Genomic DNA, 24,450 nt, shown 5'->3' with positions numbered 1-24,450 from the left:
CTTCCAGGGTTGTAGCTGTTAAGGTTATTTATTTTAGCTCTGTTCTTTTCTGCTGCATCACCAATGATTGGTATTTGGTTCAGGCAGGCTTCTGGTTTATTTGTATGTCACGCTCAGATGCAGAGCTTGCTGCTGGGGACTCCCGTGCCGAGCTCTGACCCCTAGACGGGCCTCCTCTTCACCTAGGGCACTCCAGAAACACGATGGTGAGCACAATTTACCCCCCCCGGCTCACATTCACTGCTATACCATCAGGTACGGATCGACTGGGCAAGAAAAAAGTGCTGATGCCTTCTCCTGCGTGTGCTACCCTGCTTGAAGTCGGTGCTGCCAAGCCTGTGCTGTCCACAGCGTTACTTGGTCGTCGTGTGGGAGCCGCTGCTGCTCGGAGCTCGCAAATCCCGATTGCACAGAACGGTTGGATTTATCGCTCATCTTGTACACAGAGGAAGGAAGAGAAACTTCAGCTTCAAACGTCGGATACAAAGGAAACCACACATTTTTGGAGTCAGTGTCTCCAAATAGCTGAATTTTCCCTCGATCTTCCTCTGCGTAGCATCTGGATCCTGCAAAGATCGCACCAGTGGCTGATCTTGCTCTTGCTTGCGAGGTCCTTGTGGACCAAGGACCACAGGAACAAGGCAGAGAAAGTATTTTAGCCTCCCGGGTTTCCTGCAGTTTAGTTGTATTTCAAGCAGATCCTCGGGGTTTGGAGGGGTTTAACTCATCGTGTGTGTATTTTTCTCTCCTGGTGCACCTTGGGTTGCTCGTCCCATGTGCTAGTTGCTTGCTTCTCAGAAGTTTCCTAGGTTTAAAAGAAATAGCACAAACAAAAAACCCTATTCTGCAACTGATGGAGAGACTTCAGTGGAAGGAGACTGTGGTCCTGCCAAAGATACCACCACATCACTGATTAAAGAACTGCCAAGGCTTGTTGTAGCCCCTTTCTAAACCCATTTTTCAGGAGGATATGGAGAGTTACAGACGCTCTCCTGGTCGGGAAGAAGAAATCGCTGCCGCGTCTCAGGCCTATTGGTGGAGTCCGTGTAGACCATGTCCCGGTGAGGACACAGCGTGTCCCGGTTGGGACCGACTACGCGAGGAAGCTCTGGGGCACCTGGTATTTCCCCGTGGGCCTCTTCCCCTCTCAAAGGAGCGGGGCATGTCACCGATGCCGGGTTACGGGGCTGCTCGGGGGGAAAGCAACCAGCCAAGGAGGGTCCTTGACCTTTCACGGACACCGGTGCCCGTCCCCGGCTCTCCTGGGACGAGGCGGGTGGGAGCGACGGGCACCCAAACCCCCGCGCCCTCGCCCTGCCTCGCTCCTCTCCTTCGTGGCAGCCTCCCGGGAGGCTGCCGCCGCCTGTGCCCCCCTGCTCACGCACGGGCTGCCGAACCCCGCCGCGACTTCAAACTTTTCCAGAGTTTGGATGCCAGGACGCGGTTTAAGGAGGGGGGGAACCGACGGGGAGCCTGGGGGGATCCCCCGCGGGGACGGGGCGCTGGGGCCCGGCTGCGCTCGCCCTCCGGGCCGCGCAGGCCGCCGAGGGCCGGGCGGGCAGGGGCTGGTAACGGCTCCGGGGTGTGAAGGCGTCTCGGGGAGCGCGGGCTCCGCTGGGGGAAACCGCCGGGGGCCGCCGCTCCCCGCGGCCGGGGCGGCGCGGCGCTGGCAGGAGCGCACGGGGCCGCGCCTCACGCTCCCCGTCCCGTGAGGAAGCCGCCGGGGCCCGGGGCTTCCCCGGCGCCCCCAGCTCGGCTGTGCCCCCCGGGGGCGGCGGGGGCGGCACCCCCGGCAACCACGGCGCTCGCCCCGGTGCCGCCGGGCCGCGGGGAGGGGCGGGGGCCCGGGCGCGGCCGGGGCTGTGAGGGGCTCCCGGGGGGGCCGGGCCGGGGGGCGGGGGGGGGGGCGGGGGGGGGGGGGAGCGGGGCGGTGGGAGGGGGGGCGAGGGGCGGGGACGGGCGCGGCGATTGGCCGGTGGCGGCGGGCAGGAGCGAGCGCGATTGGCCGGCGCGGCGGAGCGAGCGGCGGAGCGGCGGTCGGCGATTGGCTGCGGACGAGGAAGCAGGAAGGAGGACGGAGGGGCTCGCGGCTTGCGGGGAGTTCGCGGCGGCGAGCGGCGGCGCCTCCTCCTCCTCCTCCTCCCCGCGGCCCCGGCACCCGCCCCCGCCCGCCCGCTCCCGGCCTCTGCGCGCCGCCCGCCCGGGCCGCGCCGGATCGCAACGCCCTGCGGCGAGGGCGGGCGGCGGCGGCAGCGGGGGCGCCTCATCCCCATCCCGCAGCCGGGCGGCTGCCGAAGAGGCGGCGGAGGAGGCGGCGCTGACGCAGCAGCGTGGAGCCCGGGACTCGGGCGCCCCGGGAGGGCTCCCGTCGCTGGATCTCTCCTCAGCCGGGGCCTGCGGCAGCCCCGCGGCGCGGGAGCGCGCCCCGGTGAGTCCCCACGCGGCCGTGCCGACCGCCCGGAGGAGCCCGCGGCGCCGCCTCGTCCCCTCCGCCCCCGGTAACTCCGGCGGGCCGGGAGCAGGTGCCGCCGCCGCCCCGGGGCGGGGGGGGGGGGGGGAGGAGGAGGAGGAGGAGGGGCGCGGGGCCACCGGGAACTTTCCTCGCCGACGGGGGTGGGCGGCGCCGGGAGCCCTGGGAGGGCATCGCGGGCGGCCGCGGCTCGGCGCCCCGCGGGGAAGCGGCCTCGGCGGCAGGTGGGCCGGGCCGGGCCGGGCCGCCCTCAGGTGCGGGCGGCGGTTGGGCGCGCGCGGTGGCCGTTAACTCGCCAAGTCCCGAGACTAACCGCCCCCCCCCCCCCCCCCCCCCCCCCGTCTCGCCACCCCCCCGGCCCGGCGGGTCCTCCCTCGGGGCGAGCCCGTCCGGCCCCGGCGGCTCGGCAGGACAAAGGCGGCGGGGCCGGCCGCCGTCTGACAGGCGGCGCGGGGCAGGGGGGGGGGGCCCAGGCCTCCGGGCCGGGGAAGTTGCGGGGGCCGGACCCGGTGCGGGCTCGGTGGGGGGCTTATCGCCCCCCTCGGGGGGGGGGGGGGGTTGCGGAGCGGGAAGGTGAGGGTTCGTCTCGACGTCGCCGGTTTTGAGGCGATTCCCGGGGAAAGCCGCCGAGAGCGTGGGTCGGCGGAGCCGCTCTCCGCCGGCTCCCTCCGTGCCGGCCCCTCCTGGGGCAGGGGCGGGTGTTTCGGGGCGGCAGCCGAGAGCAAAACCGGCTCTGCCCATCGAGAAGTTTGCAGAGGGCGGACGTGGCGGTGGGTTGGTGTTTTGGGGGGGCCCCGCGCCTGAGCGTGGAAATAAACCCCTCGCCTGGCCGGCCGTTAATTGACCGAGCAAGTTGGGCGACTTTCTCGTCCTTGGCTGTGAGGTACCGGCGCTGAGCGGCGTCTCGGCGGGAGCGCAGGTGCCGTCCAGCCTCTGTGGGGGACGGCGGAGGAGTTTTAATTTTCATCGTGTTTTAACCCCCCCCGGCCTCCCCTCGGCCGCACTTGCCGTGCGTTTCCCGTGGCCCTGGCCATCTCTCTTTTCCTGTCGGTAGCTCCGGTGGCTGAGAGCTTGTTTCCTCTTCTCCTTTTGTGTAGCGGTAGCTCCTAATGGAGGCAGCTTCGCTGGCTCCCTCTTTTCCAGCTGCTTCTACAAGGCGCAGGAGCCAGCACATGTGACTGGGCAGATCTCGGCAGACTAGCAAGTGCTCTCCGGGCTACTGCTCGACAGCCAGCCGCCGATGCGGGGATGCCTGCACCCCGCCGTCTCTCCTTGCCCCGGCACGGGGAGTCACAGAGACCCCCTCTCTGTCAAAAGAGCAGCCACAAAACCTTGGAAAAATTCGAGCATTTGGGATCTATTCTGTTTACCTTCTCCCCCCCCCCCCCCCCCCCCCGCCGCCTTTCCATGAGTGCTTATCTGAAAGAGGTTCTGGTTTGGTTTTGTTTTAAAGAATACAGCTGCCCCTCGTGCTCGCTCGCCATCTGAAGTCATCATTGTCAGGAGCAGGCGAACCTCAAAGCGAAAGGCTTTTCTGGGCTTTTGCTAGCCTGGTTAATTGATCTGTCCATCAGTTTGCCACAATTAGAAAGCGCTCGCTCCAGACTGGCGGGCTCTGTGTGATCTTTGGTGCTGCGGTTGCAGGACTGTGTTCTGGGCTCTCGGGTTTTTATTTTACGGTTTCCAGTCCCTATGGTTGTGAGAGGTAGGGTGACACGAACTGTATGATAGACTGATGCTTTTGAAATCTTAATGTGATTTAAATACCAGCACGCTGCTGATCGCTTTAACAGAAATATCCTGCTAACATATTCATCCCCAACCATCCTTCACGTTTGTCATGTCCTGGCTACCTGAATCGTTCTCGAGCTTCAGCTGGAACTGTCTAAATATTTGCTTGCGATAGGAAACTGTGTGTTAGTCCGATTTAACAGGACATTTTGGATTTAAACATTGATTTCTGTTTGTTTTCCTAATGAATTCAGTGCAGCATTTTAAATGGAGCAGCAGCATAGGCTTTCCAACTGCTGTTCTCGGGCAGAACAGAATTGCTATCGCGGTGAAGCATAGCGTCTCTTATAGGTGTAAAATCGGCTGGAAAACGCTAAACCTGTGGGTGAAAATAATTCCCTCAACTTTCTGAGAGGGGATCCTTTCTGGATGCTCTGTTTGCTGTGGGTTGACGATGATGATTGCACAGAACAATATCATTCCACTTAGAAACGTAGCATTTGGGGGAAAAAGAACCTTGGTCCCATAGCAGAAGTGTTGTTATTTCAGAAGCTGCTGAGGCTTCCACATCCAACTATATCAATTAGTCTAACGTTGGTGCTCTGTCCTTCTCGCCAGTCATCTGCATCACCTTTCTGCCTCCAGCCTGACAGCCTTATTATTTAGTTTTTTAACCTCTCTGGGCAGAATACCTCAGCTAACTTTGTTTCCTGTGATGGTGTTAATTGCTACTGTGTGATTTGGGGGCTGTACAGACCGTGGGACGTGTGTGCTGGTACAGTCTGTGGATAACCGATTTAGCGCTTGGCGATTATTTTGGGGCAACACACCCTTCAGCAAATGCTTTTCTAATACTACTGCAGCGCTGAAAATAAGCCCTTAGCAGCAAATCTATCCAAAGTAAACATTTGAAAAATAATTAGAAATCGTAGGCAAAGGCATGCTTGCTGTTTGACATTAGGTTCAGATCTCGAGAAGATGAATGAATGATTATATCTGGTGCTGCAAAAATAGGAAGGCGTGCTCAGATGGGCAAATATTGCATCCAAAAGGAGCTGTGCAGGGTTTCTTTTGCCCTATCTAATACTCAGTTAACCATGGCGATACAACCCATGGAAGTCATGATGGCAGCAACCCCCGCTTCGTGCCCAACCAGCCGAACTAATTAACTCACAACTATCATAGTGTTAATAATACATGAAACGGCAGTTCAGGTAACTGGGAAATACAAAAACTGAAAAATAAACACCCCAAAGAAGTCGTAAAACTAAAAATAGCTTCAAACACAAGCTGTGCGCTTTGTGCCATAGGCTGTCACGGGGCAGGGTCGCCGAGTATGTGACAGTTAGGGAAGTTTGACAGTCCCAGGGGCTTCCCTCCGAATCTGGAGGGCTTTCTGACCGTCTGTTTTGGTCTGCTTCACCTCGCAATGTCTCTGTGTGCCTGTTTACAGGCAGGTTATAGATGAGCTGCAAGTAAACTGGTTATATTTGTGGCTGCAGATTTGTGTCTATCTCCAGATATTTGCTCTAAGTGTGAAGGCTGGGGAGTGTTCGTAGCTTCTGGACGCAAACTGCATTTAAGGGAAAAAAGGGGGATGCTTTGTGGACGGTGCTCAGGAGGGATTGTGCCCCTTTGCTCCAGCATGAAGACTGTAAGGCTTTGGGGCAGAGGGGGTTCTTCAGAAATGCTCATAGCTGTCCAGCGCAGCAGTCTCCCTTTTCAGTTGGACCAAAGGCATGTTTTTAATGACAAAAAAATATTAAAATTCATGACCAGATTGCTACTCTGAGTGAATGAGTTATCTGTAACAAGACCGTTACGATTTAACCCTCTAAGCTTTCACACTTGCAACCCCCGTACTGGTAACCAATATTCTTTAAATGGGGGAAATGCACTTAAATGGAATACTAATGGTTTTATGGCTTAAAACGGAAAGAAATGTGATTGTATGGGACAACGCAATAGTCCCTTATCCAGTTACTGTCCAGACGTGATATTCTAGCATGAAGCTTTATTATAAAAAAGTAGAATAAAGTAGAGTCACAGTGATATTTCACGTGAGAGTAAAAAAAAAAAATAAAATCTTCCATTAGAAGAACAGGACCATGGAAATCTTTTATCTTGCTGTAAACCAAAATGAGGGGCTGATGTTATCATTAAAAAGTTAAACCAAAGGATGTCATTAAGAAGAATAAACATAAATTTGATTTAAAATGAGTTAATTTTGCACCTGTTCTCTGTCCCCTGTCAGTATTTGTGCCACTGGAATTTAATTCTGATGTTACATATTATTTCTTCGCTTGCAGTGTGGGTGCAAACCCATACAAAACAGGAGAGTATGGAGAGCTGGTGAGATGTAGTAAGTGTGGTCAGCTGAGTGAAGTAAGCAACCTGAACCTCTTCTTAAAATCTCTGAACTATAAATATTACAGTAATACGATTTCCAAAGAATATTTCGAGTTAAATCGTAGTGGGAGCCCCTCAACTAGGGACAGCAGTGCTGCTCTCTGGTTCTGGCGAAATGTAGCTGAAAATGGGGATAACTTGTCTGGAGAAGCAGTTATTTTTCCCCTATTCAGCTAATCGTTGCTATACGTTGAATTTCATGAAATCTTTCACAGAGAGTGTGTGGTTATTAACTCCATGCGAGTCAAAAATAAGGCAAGGGACGCTTCTGATTTTTGCCTGGGTTCTCTTGGGTGCGAGCCTGCTCGCTGCTTAGGCAGGCGTTAAACGGCCTCTCGGCAATGGGGAACCGAATGTGTCTTTCCTCGGCCAGTTAAGAAATGTGGGAGAACGCAGCGTAACACGCCGTAAGTCCGGTGGCACTGAGCAATCGCACTTGGTGTCGGAGCTGTGCCGTTAGCAGTGGAGTATAGCAAATAAACACCTATTAAGATGTGGAAGGAATGTGTGTCAGCTCACCGAGAGTGCAGTGTGGTTAGGGCCTTATGTCTACGCTTTTCACGTGTGGCACAGCCAGGAATGCTGCTTTTATCACCTTCTTTTTTTTTTTTTTTTAATTTCTGACTTAGATTATAGGTGCGTCTTCATTAGAGATGCTCGGCTGAATTCTTGCTGAGGGCTGCTTTCAATCATTCATTTTGTAATTCTCCTTCCTTTGCCGTTTAAATTTCCTAGCGCGTTTAGAGGCTCACAATACGGGCTTTCGAGAGGTGTTTACTGTAACACGTGCGGCCAAGCACCGTGACGAAAAAGAGTCTCGTGGCATCGGCAGGGTGTCAGCTCATCTTGTCGGCGCGTTGGGTGCCGCGTTGGGGCGGCACGGCCGGCGCTGGAAAGCGGCTGGGAGCAGGGAGGCTTTGGGATGCGTGTTGTGGCTGTCTCCTTCCCCTGCCAAAAGGAGCATAACACAGCCCGGGTGGGCTTTTTTTTCCTGCTGTAATATGCTGCCGATCTGGGTGCTGCCGTGTGTGTCGTGGATGTAAGCGCTTCTGGAAATTGCACGCGAAGCAGGTGGGCTCCTGCGTGGCTGAACTGGAGTGGTTTTGGCATTGAAGAGCGTGGGATTTATGTGAAATGTGTCGTGTTCAGGAATAAGATGATGTTTTGGTTCAGAGCTGCCAGGTGCTGTATTCCTCGTGTCCCAGTTCTCTGGAACAAAGGTGTGACTAAACAAGAAAATTATGATTTTTATATTCCCCCCCCCCCCCCCCCCCCTTTGTAAGCCACATCACAGGAGTGCTTGCTGGCACCCATTGTTCTTCAAGCAGTTTTTTGAAGGGCTTTCTCATGCTCAGCTTTCAAACTATACAGCTTGCCCAGCTCAGCAGGCTTGATTATTATTTTTTTTTTTAATAAAAGATCTTGGCTTTTAGCGACTGCATGTATATCAATATTTCAAATTATTTACGATGCTCTTAGAAATAAAAAGGAGGCATTTTCCTAGCATTGATTTGAATAAAACCGCTTTGCTGGCAGCTTGTTTTTCAGTGTCTGAATTATCATCCTTTAAATAAAATCTCGGTGTTAGAGAAGCATCGAGATCCATGGGCATCGCTGAACTGTGCTGCTTCATACGTACACCATGCATGGCCTTCTATTGTTCCTGGCTGTGGCCTGTGTAAAGCACTGAAAATAGCAAGCTTTAGCCTGCCTTCACACAGCACAGCATTATCCTCTGCCGCTTGTCTTCATTCTGTTTTCGAGTGCCTGCAGAATACCTGGAATGGGCTTAAATTGGTAGTGAAGAAAAGAAATTGGGAGTTAGAGGCATGCGAGGAAAAGATGGTTGAGTTGACTTTTGCAGGCTGGAAGGGAGAAGGCGCTGCTGCGGGGAGCGCGGCCGAGCAGCTGCAGCAGCACGTTGCTCGCAGAGCAGGCGGATGCTGCCCGAGCCGGGAAGCACCCTCACGCCGAATCCTCGCCGGGGAAGTTCTTCAAACTAAAGAGCGTTTTAACTAGACCCTAAAATGGAGGGGGCTCGACACTTTGCAAGAGCGACGGCGTTATATGATTGTTTGCTGTAAGTATTAGGGCAGTTGGCAGGTTGAGTGTGTTCTTGCTGATTGAGGTTTGGGAATACCATGAAAAGGATTTGGGGGGGGGGGGGGGGGGGGTGGAGAGGGGCATTGAGGCATCTCCCTCTGCGGAGGGAGGACGGAGAGGCACACGGCGGGAACGCAGGCAGTGAGGAATAAGCAGCAATAATCATATATTGATAAACATGGAAGATTTGGAAGGAGGAGGAAAGCGCAGGCTTGTGAGGGAAGCTAGTGGGCAGCAGGAGTTTTGTGGTTGTTTTTTTTTAATTTAAACCCAAAAAACAGATGCAAGAGGCGTGTTTGGTTTTGTTTCTTTGTTTGTCTAGCTCAGTCAAAATCAGTTCAAGAAAGCAAGGTTGGAGGTGGTTCAGATTAAGGAGACACAGCAGATCTCCCCAAGGTGAGCAAGGTAGCAAAGGAAAAGGATTTGGCAGCTATAAGTACGTGTAGACAGAGAAGAAGAGATTTTCTTAAAATCCTGGCTAAATGCCTGGTGGCAGGACAGGTATGAAAATCCTGACGACTTGGACAGGTAAATCCCAAACTGGGAATTCCTTAGATTTCAGCAAATTGCGCGAGCAGCGGAAGTGAACCAGGCGTTTTGGGGATTTGTGCCCTAAACCATCACTTAGTAACCCCAACTCTCTCGCACATCCCAAGTTATCTAGAGGAGTACATACAATAACCAAGCATGTGTTGGGGAGAGCGCCTGGCAAGGCAGAATATGTAATGACTTCTGTCTGCCCCTCTTTTCCCTCACGAGAGCCCTGTCATCTTGTCTCTCCTGATCTTAGATGCTGGATTTCACGAAAGATCTCTAGGAATGTAGTTATTTGGGATTTCTACTGTCCTTCTTGCGTTCTGGATGCAAAGAGGTGAATCCTTTGAAATCCTGTTAGAGAGGACAGACAGCGTGATTGGGAAAGCACTGTTTAGCCAGCCTTCAAAAAAAAAAAGGCCATTTTCATTTCTTGCCATATAGCGGAAGAGCAGCCTGGGAATAATCCCCACTTCAGAATAAATTACCAGCTTCACTGATGATTTATTATCAGCCCCTGACACCTCGGGGGCTATAAAGGTGTGATGATAAACCTGCCTGCCTTGGTGCTGGGGAAGAAGGGGCCGCAGCTCTCCGTGGGGGCTGTGGGTCAGCATCAGTCATTAGCAATAACTTTACAATAAGTTACTAAGCAATAAGCAGCCTAGCACCGAAGTTTTTGTTGGAAGTAGCATAATTACAGTGCAGATAGAACATCGCTTCCTGCAAAAGGCTCTTCTCTGTGCTCAGCATATGTGTGATCTGCATCAGTTGTCCTGCCTGAAACCACTAATGAGCTTAAGAACTCTTCTGTTTTCTCGGCGCTTAACAAAAATTAAATCCTTCCCTCCAAACAAAAATGTTGTCGCGTGCTTAGCCTGATGCTTTCATACAAGCACAATGGGTAATCACTGACCTTGCCTGAGATGCCACCTAAAAGTTCATTACTGAATAATTAGGTGATCCTTAACCTTTCCACAAAGTTTGGGGGTTTTGGGAGCTTGGGGGGGATGTTTTTTGTAGTGATAACATGACTTATCCCAAGACTCGGCCTTGAATTTCAGGCACTAGGCTGTTCCAAACTCCATCTGTCCACTGAAGTGAATGTCAATCCAATTTCAGCTTGCATATGTTTCCAAGGAAACCATCAGAGGCAATGGTGAGAAATGGACCATGGAGGGGCAGGGAGGCAAGCGCAACAGCAGCATTTTTACTTTTCAGTACTTAAACATGATTAAAACCTGGTTAGCTGTAATAACCCTATATAGAGCAGTGTTCAGAGTACTTGAATGTCAGATGGTTCCTCTTGGAGGAGTCTGTGCTGTGTGTAAATGAAACATAGCCAATGTAAAAATAAAAAAAAAAGGGGAAGGTGGCTTCAGGTGCAGCCCCTAAGGTCTCATTCCAGCTCTTAGAGCTCTACACTTTCCCATATAGATTATGGTTTTGTATAGTGCGGTCCTAATTTTCTTTCCTTTCTAGCAGGCTGGAAAACTCCTGCAGCTGTATAAAAAAACCTGTCCAGCCCCTCAGATGAGCAAAGCAAGCTGTAAATGCTTTCCCTCTGTTCTACCCAAAGGATTCTTTATATGTATATCTAGACTCCCTAAAAAATATAAATTGAAAGTGTTCAGGTAATTAAAGATCAGTGTCCTGGTCATGTTAAAAGAGCAACAAAGCATCTTAGTGCTGCACGCTGGTGTATTTCTGCGCTGTCTTGGAGGGCAGTAGTAGTGACATGCATTGCCTCAAGAGCAGGAAAGCGGATGAATATTTGGATATTTGCTTCTGATCACTCAGACCAACTAAAGGTGCTGCAGTGCCCTGAGGGCTCATCTCTTACCCAGGGCGTGAGAATTTCCAGACACTTACCAGCTCAAGCACACTTAGCCTTTCTGAGATATGAAAGGAAACCCATAAGGTTAGACTGAGCATAAGGCCGCGTAGGTTTGTTGGTGTTCGTTACCTTTTGCAGACCCTGCCAGCGGGCTGAGTTGACCACAGCAGAGAACGGACAGGACTTGTGGCATGCTCTGTGTCCGCGGGGCTCTGAGGAGCATCGCTCAGCTCTGCTGGTGCTCCCATGCTGCGTGGCAAAGTTGTAAGCCTGGTGGGAAGCCGCAGAGCAGTCTGGAGACTCAAAGGCAGAATTTGTGCTTGGTTTCTATTTAGAAGAAATGAGGTTTTTTCCCCCATTTGGAGGAATTAATCTTTAATTGAGAGTTTAAATTCTGCAGAAGCCAGAATTGTAAGTCTGCCTTGCTTTCTGAAGAGAAGTGTATTTCTGCGTGTTAATACAGCCATTAAATAAAATGTTTATCTTGGTTATTGAAATGAGTAGCGAGGTTCTCACTTTGGAGCTCTAAAACGGGATATTATCTGTCATTTTAGTTTAAAGAATGCTGCTAGTACGCTTGGGCTTAAAATGTTTTACTGTGACAAATAGCTGAAGCAGAAGCTGAAATTCTGGTATCTGGGGATATCCTGCGTGGGTATATTGTATCCTTGTGCATTGTAACTGCAATATGAGGCAGAAACTCCTCAGCTCAAAGCTCTTTGCAGCTGTTGTCCAGCATCAGATCCTCTTTGGATCAAATCTCCGGAGATTTGGACTGCCAGCGGCAAAACTGGCTCTGGGGAGGTGGGCATCCGGGCACGGGTGCTGGGAGTCAGCCTTGGGGCTGAGACTACATGATAGCACAGTTCTCCGGGCTGCGGAGGGGGGGCTTTGCAGCACATACCCCCTTATCAGCTGTTTACCCTTCCATGTCTGGGCGCAGCATGGGAAAGCTGAGCTTGCTGCAGCTTTCTTGTATCTCCCAGCAGCTCCTGGAAACTTTCTACCAGTTCTTCTCCTGTTTGACCGGTAGCTGCGAGCGTCTCCCGCTGCCACTTTGGCTCTGCTTCAGCTGGCAGCTCTTGCAGCTGCAGGCATCCCTCTCTGATCGCCTCTCCAGTCAGATTTATGACGGTCTAGCTTCAGATCTTGTCTACTTGTACCCCAGCCTGCTGGAGTCTGTAGCTCTGGACTGTTTGCATCTTTTACTCTAGTGTTCTTGTGCCAGTGACTTGGATGTATGAGGGCATTTTTCTCTTCCCCATCCATCTGCCCCATGTGTTGAACATCTCAGTGTTCAATCAATGTTCTCAAATCCTGTAGCTGACAATCAAGGGGTAATACTGATTATTTTTTTTCTCCACTTGTCAGTGCTAGGAGTTCCTCAAAAGTTTTGCTCTTTTCTTCCCCATTACGAATATATTCTCCTTGAAGCTGGAGCTAGAGGAAGCACGGGGGGTTTCTTCGAAGTATCAGAGCACTCATTTGTGAAGAACAGCCTGAGTAGCATTTGTGGGACTCTTGTCCTCAATACTCAACACGCTTAGACATTTTGAAGCCACAGCCTGACTTCGGGGCACCTTCCTGAAAATCCAGTGGGAGGCACCCATGACTTTTCCATAAAACTAGGCTGAACTGTTTAAAAGCTTTGTGATTCCCAAGAGGAAGTCGTAATTATGCTCCTTTGCCAGAGATCTGCTGTTGGTTTATCCTCTGGAGTTCACACTGGCTTCATGGTGACCTGCACTGATGTGAAAATGGAAGTCTTCAAAGACTGGATGTTGCTGGGTTCCCCTTGAGATGAGATGGTGCCTCTGCTTAGGGAGCAGATGTCTAAATGTGCCCCTCTTGTAGCCACAGGTTTGCGTGTGAAATGTCCCGGGTATGAAGTCAAAGTAACTGTAGGTGAGATTTGCGTTCAAGCTGGAAGCCGTATAACGAAACCATCGTAGTCTCAAAGCAAATTGTGGCTTTTGGTGCTCGGGAGTTTATCTGCATCAGAAAATGCCTGTGCTGCATGTGAGCTGAACCGCTTCTGGTGGTTCTCTTGTAATGTGTGGCATGTAGTACGGCAGTGTGGTATAGTTACTGCAGCACTTGTTTGGGTTAACTAGCCTCTTTTTTGGTGCAGTCTTATGAGAAGTGCTGTCAGGCTGAAATTGCAGTGCTAGATGGATGTGGAAGTTGGGGAGAGATGCAATACTGAACATGTGTGCTCTTAAAAAGAAATGGTGAAAATTGCAAACAAGCTTTACTGCGCCTTTGCTAGCTGTATGGTCCCCATTTATGTATCCCTGTGGCGGTAGCAGCTATAGAGAAGGAACTTGGAGCAGTCGTAGTCACCCCTGCTGTACCACAGCCCTGCTGTGGTACAATTCATCAGGGGATGAATTGTACCAAAATGTTGCCGACGTGTTCTTCTAACTGGTTTTTTTTAACCTCACCTTCTTCAGGCAATCTCATGCTTTTTCTAGCCCAGCAGGAAGGAAAGATGTAGGAAGAGTCTTCTAAATCTCCCTAAGTGCAGTTTAAGTCCTTCCTTTCTCCTCTCATTCCCTAGCGAATGCCATATCACCATCTTCTTACATGTTATGAACTTTTTTCTCCGCCCTTTGTTTTTTTAATCGCATGACGTAAGCCCCTACGCCCTCTCCTTGCTGGTCACCTCCAAGTCCTTCGCTGCTCCTTTGCTCGTCCAGTATTACGCACAGCATGGAAAGACGTGGGCCAGCTGGAGCCTGCTCCCTTCTGGACTCCTTCCACGCTGCGCATGGTGTGTCTGACATGCAGTGCTCCTGGGCATCTACCCCAGGATGATGTGGTGTGTTGTCTTTTTTTTTCACGACAGTGGGATGTCGTTGACTCATCCAGCTTGTGCTCCTCAATAAACCTCAGCTGCTTTCTGCAGAGTGCCACCCTGCTGGCTGCTGCCTGTTCTGCGTTTGTGCGACTGATGATTCCTGCCTGTCCAGTGTGTAAGTTGTGTATTTGTCCCTGTTGGTGGGCTCTTTAAAATTTATTTTTTTAATGCTTCTCTGGTCCATCAAGATCATATGTGAACCCATAGCTTGTCTTCTGACTTGCTTGCTGTCTCTCCAAGTATTACCTGCAGGTGAGTCTGTGGCTTACTAATAAAATCCTATGTGACTTGCTAATAAAATATTGAATAGTCTCAGGCCTGCCCCTGGGGAACCTGCTATGTTTGTTGTTGTGTTTTGTCACCAAATCGTTAGGTTTGGGGAAAGGCCATGTTTGAGTCTGCCTTACGGTGGTTTTCTTTAGGCCATATATCCCTCGCTGGCTCCTGGGAATGTCTGGGGGAGCAGCCTGAGAATAACTGAGGAGCAAAACCCAGTGCTTTGCTCCTACAGCAGAGCACCGGACATAGTAAGTGGCAGTAACCAGCCAGGTTCAAGAGATGATTCCCAAATATTTCTCCTTGTAGACAACTGCCACTAGCAGGGTCTGCTCACGTGTCGCTCTCAGGGCATGCTTGCTGTGTAAGGTCGTGTAGCAGAGGCGGGTGTCTGTGCTGCAGCCGAGGGAGCATAACCTCATAGGGTCCCCATGGGACACAGGGCACCTTCTTCAACCAAAACCCCACATAACTCACTCCAGAGCTCTTGGGATTGAGTGTGCAACTTATTCATTGTTCTTAATTGTTCCTCATTTCTTTTAAGTCTGTTTTTCCTTCCAGCTGTGCAAGATGCAATAAAATCTAAGTCGTACTTTGGTGTGATGTAGTTTAAATGGCTCACCCTATTGAAAATGTCTTATCATACCCATTGCTTTGAAAGCTAAGTGTGTTTAATCGCTCCCTTTCTGAATGGCCAAATAGCGTCACGCATGTGTAGGTAGATAAATGCAAGTTACTGAGTGGATATTAAACAAATCACTCCCCACACTGGTCTGCAAATGCTGTCCAGTCTATTTAAAGGTGATATTTGTTGCCATGACTGATCAAACCTGGGGCACAAGCAAATGTGTGTATTTAAATATACCTCTAACGATATGGGTAAACGATGAAAGAGCTGGGCCAGCTTCTAATGGGAGTTTAATGGGCTCTCGTGGAAGCGGTGTTCCAGTGATTGGGTTTCTAGTTGTCCGAAGTGCCTGAATTGCTTGTGTTTGGCTTGTGGTTTCTGTTACTTTAATACCACTTAACAGTTCTTGTATGGAGATGTACAACAACATCCAACTGTCTTGCTTGAGAGTTTTCTCTCATCAGACTTCTGATGACAACATAGTGCCAGTTGCTGGTCGCTAGAAATGCTCTTCTAGCTCTGCTTGGGACCTTTGGCAACACAGGCGTTGAGTCCCTCTGCTTTCCTGGGCTTAAATTATCAAAATTAAGTTTGTGCAGGGGACTGATTCCTCTGCCTCGGCCAGGAGTGGCATGGCAGCCATGGTGCTTGATGTAGCGAAGGGTCCATGCGTGGTGCTTGGGTTTCCCCAGCCCAACCCAGACCCCGAATAATTCTGGAACGAGCCAGTGCTGGGCACTTAAAACCTTGAAGTGCTAATTGTGTAGTAATGAAAAGGTAATTGCCAAGCAATTAACTTTAAGCACTTAGTGGCTGATGGAGGTTCAGGCTGGTCTGATGAAGACATTAATAACTTCAGGTTCCAGACTAGAATCTCATCCGTTTCCTGTACGAGTGTGACTGGGCCTTGGGACTTCCCGCACACTCCACGTTGACTCCCCAAGTCTATAACTCTCTTCCACCTTTCTACCTGCTGCCTTACCAGAGCATGTATTCCTGTGTGCTAATTCCTTTAATGGAGAATTGATTAATAAATTGCCCTTTAAAAACCAAAAGAACAACAACAAAAAAACCCTCTCTTGTCTGAATTCAGTCATACAGGTGAGTGTGTTAACACCACCTTAGGAATTAAGAAACTTGTTCTCTTTTGAGAAATCAGAAGGTGTTGCAGCACCATTCAGTTGTGCTAAATTTTGTTTTTGATTGATCTAATACGTTAAACCAGTTGAGTTGTGAAATGAAGGGGAACTTTTTCACTTACCTAGTACTCATTTGTAAATATGGTGCTCTTGCATTAAAAAGAGGGAGGAAAGGTTTTAAAGTAAGTTTAGTTAGGCTTGGCAGTTTCACCTTGGTCATAACTGTGCTGCTAGAAGATGCATGAATATACACCTATATGTGTGGTGTTGATTGATACTGCATTTTGTGAAGGAAAAAAATAATTGTGTATTTTAAAATATTTTGTAGAGGTGTTCTCAGGTGGGCTAGCTTCTTGGGGAAACCTATGTGGACACCTGATAATTTTTAGGTACTAGGATGGTAATGGGTGTCCTATAACTTTACTCTTCCTTGCTCGGAACTCCAAGTTTCTAGACCTGCAGAAGTTCTGCCAAATTTGTTGAGAATATTTTAAGCTTCAGCCACACCTGAACTTTTATTCCATAAGTTAAAATGCAGCAAAGTCGGCTTCAGATTTAAGCTCCGCTTAGTGTTCAGTGCGGCGCTGTGGTTTATAAGACATACAGGGAAGGAGAGTGTTTGGTTACAGGGATGCAAGTGGGAATGCAAGAGTTTTGTAAAGTTTTTCTTTGACTTGATTTCTGGGTTGGGATTGAAGCCCTCAAATGGCAAACTGCTCAGCGTGTCATCTTCTGTCACCGGCGTCCTCGGCTGAGGAAGTGTGTGGAGGATGCTGGTATTTCAAGTGGTGGCAGGAAAGTGAGAATAAGGAAATAGAAAGTTAATTTTCTTTTGAAATGTCTGTTGTACTTTGAATATAAAAGAGGAATCAAAACCTATGGTGGAGGAAAGTTGAAATCCCAGAAAGGTGTTCTGCTTTATGGACAACTTGCCTTGTATAGAGCAAGCTGAGGTTGAAGTAATGTGATACTACTTTTAAAACTGCATAGAAACAATAGGTATTTCCAAATGAAAGACAATACTGTCTTAAGTACTTATTCTAGAACTGAAAATACATTCAGATTACAGTTTTAGTCTGAAGAGGTAGTTCTGGTCAATGTATTTCAGCTGGGGATGAGTCAGAACACAGGAATCCTCAAACGTATTACATGAACTTGTTATTTAACATAGCCCTCTTTTGCCTGCCTCGGTTTAAGGCTTCTGTAAATTTAAGTCGAGGTTATAAACATGCATGTCTGTTAAATTTTAACAATCCAGTCTCTCTTCTGCACTCCTCTCAGAGATGGTAACTGATAGGGTCAGTACCTGGAGCTGCAATGCCAAGGATTCAGACACTGAGGTGGGGCACTGTGTTGTCAGACAGTTTTGAGGGATGCTCTGAGGTGAGGCAAAGAAGATGAAGATTATTTAAAGGAAGAAAAACAGTTCTTGAAGTTGCATTTTGGGTTGGATTTTAGGATGGTTAATTAAATGTTATATTGACAGAATGCCTTGCCCTTCCCTGAATTTCCTGCATTGTTGTTTTTTTTTTTTTCCTCCCCTAAAGCAACTTTTGAGCTTGTTGAGTAGTAACATGTTGTCTTTGGATCTCAGGGGTGCTGTGCTGACAGTTTCTAGTCGGAAGAGTTGAGAATGAATGGAAACCTTTGTGGAGGGAGACGTACCGGAGAGAGGAGAAGGGAAGTCCAGATCCAGAGATAGGATGGCAGCGACAGCTTTGCGAAATGGAGAGGAGCTGGCAGGGATGCACCTGCCCTTGAAATTCCCAAAGGCAGCACAGTTTTGCAGATGCACGTGTAATACATGAAATCACGGCGCATCTTGAATTATTTAAGCTGAGCAGCTTGGAGGAAGTTCCTAAAGCAGTTGTGGAAGAGTGTGATTATAATATATAGAAGAGCTTTAATATTTACTATAGAAAAATCTTGCACCTTGTTCTTCAAAATAAAGTCTTGGAAATAATTTGTTATTCCATTTTGTCCGTATAACCAGGAATGGTGCCAGAGCTATCTGAGCAAAGTGACATATGATTGATATTTTACCAGACTCAGCCTTCTGCCAAGAAGGAATTTAGTTTGCATTTTGCATATATGGAAAATCAGATGAGCAGGGCTTGGGTTTTTTGGTGTTTTTTTTTAAACCTTGATTAACTCGATTGGCAAAGCTTGCGCTCCATCTAAAAACATGACTGTCAAAGCTGTCCTGAAATATTTTTGACTTGGTTTTTCAAGCTACTTGTAGGCATCTCGCAGGGCATTGTTAGAGTAGCTGTCAGGCAGGCAGCATTATGCGGAACCTATTTAAAGTTCTAATAGGCAATTCTTTCTAAATGTGTGATGTTTAATATATCTAGTATTTTATGTGTAGTACTAGTTGCTGCTGATGTTCTCTGGGATATTTCAGAAGAATTGCAAAATCCATGTAAACTTCAGCCTCCCTGTTTCTCAGGTGGTCCAGTCTGTGCACCTCTGTAGCCTGCCTGTCTTCATTAAAAGGAAACCTTAATGACTGATTCACTGGGGAGTAATATAGCAAAGGCCAAGTGTCAAAGTGTCTCTTAAGCGTGAGTGCTGTCGTTCAAAGTTGTCAGCCTTGAGACAAGTTGAGCCTGATTTTCACCCCTACCTCCACTTACTCATCTCCTGCGCTTGCAAACGCCAGGGATTTCCTTTGCCTTACCTGGGCTTTCGTTGCAGCAGTGTGGTTGGCTCTGGTAATCCACGGTTCTCTTTTTTTTTTTTTTTTTTTTCCCCCCAGATTGGTTTTGAGAGGTGAGAAGCTGATGGTGGGCTTTGCGCTGCAGGAATAATTATGGTGTTTGCACTGGCAAAGAAGTGGTTTCTGTTCGGGGAGGGGGTTGGCTTTCTGTGTGTACGTTTGTTTGCTTGTGTCTTTAATGACATGGTTGCGTATTATTTTTCCCCAGAGCCCCTGAACTGCTTGGTATGCAAACAGATAGAGTTTAGAGAATAACATCCAGAGCCGGTGGCTACTGGCCCCAAATTTTGGAGTGGCCATGGGCTCCTGCTGCTGCAGCTGAGAGGTTCTCTTGTAGGAAGCATGAGTAACAACTGCAAGACTAAAACTCTGTTCAGGAATTGCCGTACACTCTATCACCCTTAAGACATCTATTAGCTCAATGTTTCATTCTCATCCTGGTGCATCCCTCTTTAACCTGTTGAAAGGCAACAGAAACGCGTCCCCTCTGAGCGAGGGAAGATGGTCATTTGTCCATCTCTGAGCAAACTAAGGGGGTAGAACAAAATCCTGATCTCCATTTGCTTCCAGTTTTTCCTGGGCTTGTGGTAGGTGTGGAGTTTGGGGGAGGCGAGGCTGGCTTTGTTAGTGGATAAGCACAGCTTTTGCATCTCTCCTCCAGAGAGCGAGTATGAAACCATGGCTGTGCCGTTGCCTCTGGAGCTCTAAACTCACCTGAACCAATTTCGCAGGGCTGTTTGGCAAGGCTGTGAACGACAGCAAGAGCATCAAAACTTTCCGCAGATGCGCGGGAGAACACTGCTTTATGTTCAGGTCACAAGCAGAAGGCTTGTGGCAACTATTGAGGGTGGAAATCTTTAGTTCTTATAGGCCATAGGAAGTGGTTTTTGCAAGTGTTGGTCACAGCTCTATGAATAGGCGTTCAGTGAAGGCTTTGCATTCAGAAACTTTGGTTTTACTTTAATGCAAATATGTAAACAGACTGTGGCTACAAAGCTGATCTGGTTTTGGTGACTGATGTTGGAGTTGCTGAGGTCACATTACTTCCCACATTTATTTTTTACTATAGCATTTACTGAATATTCAACCTAAGTGGCAGCCTTTCACTGAAAACGTAACACAGTAATACGGCTTCTTAGCATCGGTAATGGGGAAAGGAAAGCTGGTGCCTTTCTGAAAAGGAATGTGCTTTTTCCAGGTGTTGCATTAGTCCCCCAAAGAACACACCTTGTCATCGATTTTGAGGAAACATCTTCCCACTCTCCCCCAAACTTGTACATCATTCTTCCCTACTGGCATTGAAAGACCTGGCTTTTCTCACCTAGATGTGAGTGGAATTAAGCGGTTTACTCCTAAGTGAAAAAACATATTCAGCAAGTGAAGGTAGTTGAACAGTTCTTAATACAATCTGTTCTCTGAAAGCGTGTGCCTGCCTTTGCCGAAAGACGTCAAAGTCTGACCCTAAACCTCCCTGTAGCGGTGGGATGTCTGTGCAGCGCAGTGCAGCTATTGCAGCGTGAGCTGGCACGTCGCTGCCGGCTGGTAGCTGTGCTGTAGCGTTAGCGATGGCAGGGGAGATTCAGCAGATGCGAAACGCCTTCCCTGCCCGTGCAGTGTGCCTCTTTGGGCTTTCCAAGTTGCTTTGGCCAGGGAATTCTGAATTCCACTTTCTGCATTTGAGGCTTTAAAAGGGCCACTTTCCCCGGGGCTGGCAAACTGTATGGCGGTGCTGGTCATAAATGCTGCCTGCAGAGAGGGAGATCGGAGCCCGGGATTCAGGGAGCGCCTTCTGCCCAGGGCTCCACGCCTGCTCCGGATGCTGAGAAGGCTCCTGTCTATCGGGCTCTCATGCGCTGAAGTCGGACTTCGGTGGTGCAGCAGGGACTCTTTTCTTTTTTTTTTTTTTTCTTTTTTTTCCCGTTTTCTTTCTTGTGAACACTGCTTGCTGGGGCTGTGGAGAGTGTGAGAACAGCCGGAGAAATTTAATTTTGGCTTCCCTGCAAAGCACTTCAGAGCACTGCCACTAGGCAAGATCTGAAACCAGATAATCAAGGCTGGGACAGGCCCTCCCAAGAAATCAGCTGGGGAACTTCTCTGCTGGGGTGTTAACAGGTCTAGCTCGTGTTTATGCAAGTGGTCAGCCGTGCAAGTAGGGACTGCACCCCAGCGTGTTTTTGTTCTCAGCTTGCCATTGCTTTCAGACAGGTATAGCACTTTTGTTTCTAAAGCATCGGATTATAATTGCAGTTGTTTGAGCACTGTAATTTATCACGGCCACACATGTTCTGCAACACTCCCAGCTATGTGGCTGGAGCACAGGGTTTCGCAACCAAGTTATAATTACTGGTGTCGGACCAGGGAGTGGAGCAGAGCGTAGTCCCATACAACTTCCAGAGATCCTCTCTTGACTGTGCAAGAGTTGCCCCAGAGCCCTTTTCGCAAGCCTTTTTGAAGCTACGGAGGCATGGGCTGCATCCTCCGGTATAGTATTCACATGGTTTTCAGGAGGTGCTGGCAAATGGTTAGGGTTGTGTTGAAGAGAGAGAGAAACAAGCCTTTTCTGCAGTCTAATGAGCTCTGTATAAACAGTTTTCTCTGGAGCATGTGGATGATGGAGCTTTCGATGGGCCTCTGGAGGAAAATCGGGGCCGGACCCTGGGAAGACAAATTGCAGCCTGCAACAATTACAGTTTTTCTAAATGTTTGAGATTGAAACGATGCTTCCGCTCGTGGGACTCATGCAGCATTTAGGTAATTCAGCCTGGGATACCTGACGCTTCTGTGATTTATCCGGATTTCCGAGAGCTCCTGGGAGGCTTCCTTCATGCAACACGTTCCTTATAGCACCGAGAATTATTTGACTCTAAAAGCAGCAGGAGAAAGGAGCCAATCCTCCAGATACTTACAGTTACGGCTGTTGTCATAGCATAAGCTGCGCCAATTTAAATGGATATAACTTCTTCAAGTAGACAGGGGCTGAAAGTCGACAAAACGATGCTGCGCACGGAGAGGAAGATTCGTGTTGTTGTAACTCTTTGTGTATTACTGAAGTGCCAAATGGATTAGGAGTTTTAAAAGCTCTAAATTTCTGTGCTTTTGGCATCGTCTCCTTGGAATGAGTGCATCTCCGTAGTGAAGCTTTGGAAAGGAAATGGTGCTTGAATGGGTAGTCCCAGACTAGTTTCTTCTAATTTCACTTGCAATCAAGTGATAGAGAGGGAGAGACAGATGCTGCAGCTGCGTGATTACAGAAAATGCAGCTGTTAACACACTTGCTTATTTTCCTACTAATGAGGCATCAACTCTCTTCTGATTTTGCTGTTTGGGTAGTGGTTTTATCCTAGCAGAAAATTGGACCAGTGTTGGTTGTTTTTTTGTGGGTTGTTTTTTTTGTTTGTTTGGGTTTTTTTATTTTTCTTTATCCTGTTCTGGTTTGGGTTCAACAGCTGTCAAGATAACTTTTCAGAACTAGTCCAGTTTGAGGAAGGAGGCAGCAATTCCAACTAGCTTTAAAATGCTTGGTGGGCTCTGGATGCAGCTGGCTAGACTAAGCTGCTTGGAACTTGTTTCGTTTCCTATAGTTATACCTAAATGTCTCCTCACTTAATCCAGTTCCTCAGCTGCAAGCAGTAGATGGGTGGTTCTGGCTTAAGTAGCTTCGCTTTCAGTTCTTCGGATTATCTTGTGATTTCTTGGAGACTTCTGGGCACGGTTGGTTTTTCTTTGCTTTGCAAAGCAATACAAAGGTGGAAAGAGGATGAATAGCCCTGACACTCTCCCTTCCCAGCTGAAATAAGTACAGTACTTGCTATAAGTAAACTTGGCATGACTCTGGTTTTGAGGCATGATACACTTGACTGTCAGGTGGTTTAGCTTTGAGCAGCATTCAAAAGCTCAGCTTCTGTGTTATGCTGGGGGAAGAAAACGGATCGCTAGATCACAGGTAAGTCAGTAGTCTGAGCTGCTCTGTGCTTTTTGCTGAGAAGTGAATGAGCAGGAGCATTCCCCTAGCACTGCAATCCATGCGATACAAGCGATTTTGTAAGCATGGAAAGGCTTCTTGGAAGTCCAGCGTGCTAAAGATGGCTTTTGTTCAATAGAGTGATCTTGTAAGACTGTTTGGTGCCTGTTGCTGGATGCATGCTTGCCATGTGGATGAATTGTTGGTTTAGTAGGTTTTTTTCTTCATGACTATCACAATACCTCTCCAAAACTGGCAGTGGCATCACTATAGCAGTCTTGTAGCAAGCCCTCCTTAGCACAAGGCTTGGGGTGGCTCTTTCTGCACCTGTGTATGGCGAATCATGGAGAACAGAAAAATGCACGAAATTCTCCAGGCTGAGAGTGACTTGTGGAGAGGTGAGAGAGTTTCTCCAAATAGATGTCAAGGAACAAATCTAAAATGTTGCACTTGGCTTCTGTGGGATATGGAGGCAACCATGGTATCTTCCCCCCCCTCATTGGTCACGATGGTTTGTAATAAATGCACATTGCATATGGCTCTGGAATAACAAGATTCATTATGGAGGCTAAACCTGGTTGTTCCACCTCCATTATGTCAGAAAAAGGACTTGGGAGGGTAAACTGCTCCAGCTTCTACAAACCACTCTGCAGGTCATGGCGGTTGTTTTATCGTGGTGATATCATGGGGAAGTTCCCTATGTAAAAACTGAACCTTTTTAACCACACTTTGTAACTGATCCACTCAAAATTGGTTTATTGCTACCGATGATACACTGATAATATTGAGCTAGTGCAGAGCAAATGGGATTCAGTCATGTGGTTGAAGACAGACAGAATTCACCTGACTTTGGACTTCAGGTTTTTAATGGGGTGTGATCTGGAAGAATGACCTTCTCTTGGTCTCCAAACAGAGTAGGTCAGGGAGAAACTTGGCTGATTTTTGTTGTTGGTGGTGGTGGTTTTGTTTTTTTTATGTAGCCAAGGAATCCATCGTGGAAACTTTTGAGAGAGTAATGCCGATTTCTGCATTTGCTTGAGTTACTTTGATTGTATTTCTGTGTGTTGTGCTGTGTTTGCTGTAAAGCTGGATTTCAGAGGGTTTACAATCATGTGGAACTGTTGCTGGATGGTACTGGTGTTTTCGTTGCTGGCACTTAAAGGATTTGCTTGGCTATTATGCCAGAACGTGTGGAGTTAGCTTATTTTGTCTTTCCACAAATTTCCAGATATTTAGTTACTCATCTGTAGATAAGTGCTTTGTAGTATTAGAGCAGCTGACCTCTGAGTGTGGGGGAGAGAACTTAGAGACCAGATACCAAGAAGGAGATCTATGCAGATATACCCTCCTTTTATTAAAAAAAATAAAACAAAACACCAGCTGCCTGTGATTGCTTGATTACTGTTGTGCCTAAGGACTTGTGTCAAAGGACTTACACATCTGAGACTCTTAAAATGGATTGCATTGAATCTTGGTGCTCTTCCCGCTTTAATGGGTTTTTGACTAGATAGCTCGATTGTCATCTTTGCATGTTCAACTCGAGTGTTTCTCTTGACATTCCCGGTCACAGCCTGTCAGTGATGAAAGCTGGGTTAGAGTATTAGCTGTAAATGTGTTACAACACGGCAAGACGTTGCTACCTGTTCCGCGCTGGAAGATGAGGCTAGCATTTGGACTTTGGAGTGGGAGGTGGATTTCTCTCAGTTCTAGGAAACGTATGTAGAAAAAAGGAAAAAGAAAAAAAATCAGTTTTCATTTCAGGTATTGCTACTTAAAGCATTCC

At 48.5% G+C, this 24,450-nt stretch overlaps 1 protein-coding gene across 2 annotated transcripts in view; it reads left to right on the top strand.

Moving 5' to 3' along the window:
- Positions 1 to 2,071: 2,071 nt before the first annotated feature.
- BAHD1 (bromo adjacent homology domain containing 1) overlaps positions 2,072 to 24,450 on the top strand; it is a 41,246-nt gene continuing 18,867 nt past the window's right edge. Inside the window, exons 1-2 of one of the 2 annotated variants that reach the window (XM_075501756.1) lie at positions 2,301 to 2,428; positions 13,933 to 14,055. The gene's annotated coding sequence lies outside the window, so the exon portion shown is untranslated. Of the gene's footprint in view, positions 2,429 to 13,932; positions 14,056 to 24,450 lie in introns of both variants that reach the window. The other variant, XM_075501757.1, reaches the window with a different exon arrangement.

Source organism: Mycteria americana, chromosome 5 (assembly GCF_035582795.1).
Source record: "Mycteria americana isolate JAX WOST 10 ecotype Jacksonville Zoo and Gardens chromosome 5, USCA_MyAme_1.0, whole genome shotgun sequence".
Classification (NCBI taxonomy): Eukaryota; Metazoa; Chordata; class Aves; order Ciconiiformes; family Ciconiidae; genus Mycteria; species Mycteria americana.
Note: the sequence above shows the minus strand (reverse complement) of the source record. Positions and strands in the feature narration are given on the sequence as shown.